Source organism: Salvelinus sp. IW2-2015, unplaced genomic scaffold (assembly GCF_002910315.2).
Source record: "Salvelinus sp. IW2-2015 unplaced genomic scaffold, ASM291031v2 Un_scaffold2063, whole genome shotgun sequence".
Classification (NCBI taxonomy): Eukaryota; Metazoa; Chordata; class Actinopteri; order Salmoniformes; family Salmonidae; genus Salvelinus; species Salvelinus sp. IW2-2015.
The window spans coordinates 263,379-267,330 of record NW_019943406.1 but is presented as its reverse complement, the minus strand read 5'-3'; positions in this window follow the sequence as shown (position 1 = coordinate 267,330).

Genomic DNA, 3,952 nt, shown 5'->3' with positions numbered 1-3,952 from the left:
AACTGCGCTAACTTACTGTACTAGCTATCTCTACTGTACTGGGCATATACTCTACTGTTGACTGGGCTATACTCTACTTGCTGGGCTATACTCTACTGTACTGGGCTATACTCTACTGTACTGACTAATATTACTGTACCGCTATACTCTACTGTACTGGCTATACTCTATTGTACTGGGCTATACTCTACTGTACTGTATAGCTATACTCTACTGACTATCTCTACTGTACATGGGCTATACTCTACTGTACTGTACTATACTATACTGCTACTGAGCTATACTCTACTGTACTGGGCATACTCTACGTACTGACTATACTGTACATACCTATACTGTACTGAGGCTATACTCTACTGTACTGGGCTATACTCTACTTACTATACTCTACTGTACCGCTATTACTCACTACTGCTACTACTTCACTGTCGTACTGAGCTGTACTGAGCTATACTCTACTGTACTGGCTATACTCACTGTACTATACTCTACTGTACCAGCAATACTCTACTGTACTGGGCTGTACTCTATGTACTATACTCTACTGTACTGAGCTATACTCTACTGTACTGGGCTATACTCTACTGGTATAACTGCGCTATACTCTACTATACTGTACTGAGCTATACTCTACTGTACGATACTGTACTAGCTATACTCTACTGTACTATACTCTACTTACTGAGCTATACTCTACTATACTATAGTCTACTGTGCTATACTCTACTGTACTGTACTATACTGTACTGAGCTATACTCTACTGTACTAACTTACTGTACTGAGCTATACTCTACTGTACTATACTCTACTGTACTGGGCTATACTCTACTGCACTGGCTATACTTACTGTACTGGCTATACTTACTGTACTGGATACTCTACTGTACTGGGCTATGCTCTACTGTACTGGGCTATTCTTTACTGTACTATACTCTACTGTGCCGTACTGAGCTGTACTGAGCTATACTGTACTGTACTGGGCTATACTCTACTGTACTGGGCTATACTCTACTGTACTGGGCTAACTTACTGTACTGGGCTTAACTGTACTGTACTGGGCTATCTTACTGTACTGGGCTATATCTACTGTACTGGCTATACTCTATTGTACTGGGCTATACTTACTGTACTGAGCTATACTCTATTGTACTGGGCTATACTCTACTGTACTGGGCTATACTCTACTCTACTGTACTGAGCTATACTCTACTACTGGGCTATACTCTACTGTACCGAGCTATACTCTACTGTACTATGCTCTACTGTAGTGGGCTATACTCTACTGTGCTGGGCTATACTCTACTGTGCTGGGCTATACTCTACTTTACTGAGCTATACTCTACTGTACTGGGCTATTACTTACTGTACTTATACTCTACTGTGCCGTACTGAGTGTACTGAGCTATACTACTGTACTGGCTATACTCTACTCTACTGGGCTATACTCTACTGTACTGGCTATACTCTACTGTATGGGCTATACTCCACTGTACTGAGCTATACTCTACTGTACTATACTCTACTGTACTGAGCTATACTCTACTGTACTATACTCTACTGTACTGGGCTATACTCTACTGTACTATACTCTACTGTACTGAGCTATAGTCTACTGTACTATACTCTACTGTACTGAGCTATAGTCTACTGTACTATACTCTACTGTACTGAGCTATACTCTACTGTACTATACTCTACTTACCGAGCTATACTCTACTGAACTATACTCTACTGTACAAAACTCTACTGTACTGAGCTATACTCTACTGTACTCTACTGTACTGAGCTATACTCTACTGTACTCTACTGTACTAGCTATACTCTACTGTACTATACTCTACTGAGCTATACTCTACTTACTATACTCTGCTGTACTGAGCTGTACTCTACTGTACTGGGCTATACTCTACTGTGCCGTACTGAGCTGTACTGGGCTATACTCTACTGTACTGTTCAGAGCTATACTCTACTGTACTGAGCTATACTCTGCTTCACCGGACTGTGCTATACTACACTATACTGGGCTATACTCTGCTGTACTGTACTGGGCTATACTCTACTGTGCTGAGCTATACTCTACTTCACCGTACTGTACTATGATCCACTGTACTGGGCTATACTCTATTGTACTCTACTGGGGCATACTGTACAGTACTTTACTGGGCTATACTCTACAGTACTGTACTTAGCAATACTGTACTGTACTGAGCTATACTCTACTGTACTGAGCTATACTCTATTGTACTCTACTGAGGTATACTGTACTGTACTCTACTGAGGTTACTCTACTATACTGTACTGAGCCATACTCTATTGTACTCTACTGAGCTATACTCTTCTGAGCTATACTCTACTGTACTCCACCGGGTATACTCTACTATACTGTACTGAGCTATACTCTTGTACTCTACTGGGCTATACTCAACTGTACTCTACTGAGGTATACTCTACAATACTGTACTGAGCTATACTCTACTGTACTGAGCTATACTCTATTGTACTCTACTGAGGTATACTTGCTGCTGCTCTACTGAGGTATACTCTACTATACTGTACTGAGCTATACTCTACTGTACTGGGCTATACTCTACTGTACTGAGCTATACTCTACTGTACTGAGCTATACTCACTAGTACTGGGTTAACTGTACTATACTATTGCTATACTGTGCTGGGCTATACTATACTGTACGAGCTCCACCATACTGTACTGAGGTATACTGTACTGTGCTATACTCTACAGTACTGAGCTATACTCTACTGTACTGAGCTATACTCTACTGCACTGGGCTATACTCTACTGTACTGGGCAGTACTCTACTGTACTGAGCTATACTATACGGCACTGGCTATACTCTACTGTACTGGGCTATACTCTACTGTACTGAGCTATACTCTACTGTACTGGGCTATACTCCACTGTACTGAGCTATACTCTACTGTACTGAGCTATACTCTACTGTACTGAGCTATACTCTACTGTACTGGGATATACTCTACTGTACTGAGCTATACTCTACTGTACCGGGCTATARTCTAATATACCGTACCGGGCTATACTCTGCTGTACTGAGCTATACTTTACTGTACTGGTCTATACTCTACAGCACTGAGCTATTCTCCACTTTTCTGTACTGTACTGAAATATACTCCACTTTTCTGTACTGTACTGAACTCTACTGTATTTCATTACAGATTTGTAAATCTTAATACTCTGAACAAAAATATAAACGCAACATGTAAAGTGTTGGTTTCATGTTTCATGAGCTGAAATAAAATATCCCAGAAATGATCCATATGCACTAAAATATTAATTCTCTATAATGTTGTGCACAAATGTGTTTACATCCCTGTTAGTGAGAATTTATCCTGTGCCAAGATAATCCATCCACCTGACAGGTGTGTCATATCAAGAAGCTGATTAAACAACATGATCATTACACAGGTGCACCTTGTGCTGGGGACAATAAAAGGTCACTCTAAAAGTTGCAGTTTTGTCAAACAACACAACGCCACAGATGTCTCAAGTTTTGAGGAAGCGTGCAATTGGCATGCTGACTGCAGGAATGTCCACTAGAGCTGTTGCCAGAGAATTGAATGTTCATTTCTCTGCCATAAGCCGCCTCCAACGTCGTTTTAGAGAATTTGGCAGTATGTAAATTCAGTTGACAACCGTAACCACATCCAGCGATCGTCTGAGACCAGCCACCGGACAGCTGATGAAACTGTGTGAAACTGTGCACAACCAAAGGATTTCTGCACAAACTGTCAGAACCCGTCTCAGGGGAGCTCATCTGCTCATCATCCTCACCAGAGTCTTGACCTGACTGCAGTTCGGCGTCGCAACCGACTCCAGTGGAAAAATGCTCACCTTCATTGGCCACTGGCACGCTGGAGAAGTGTGCTTTTCACTGATAAATTCCGGTTTCAACTGTACCAGGTAGACGGTAGA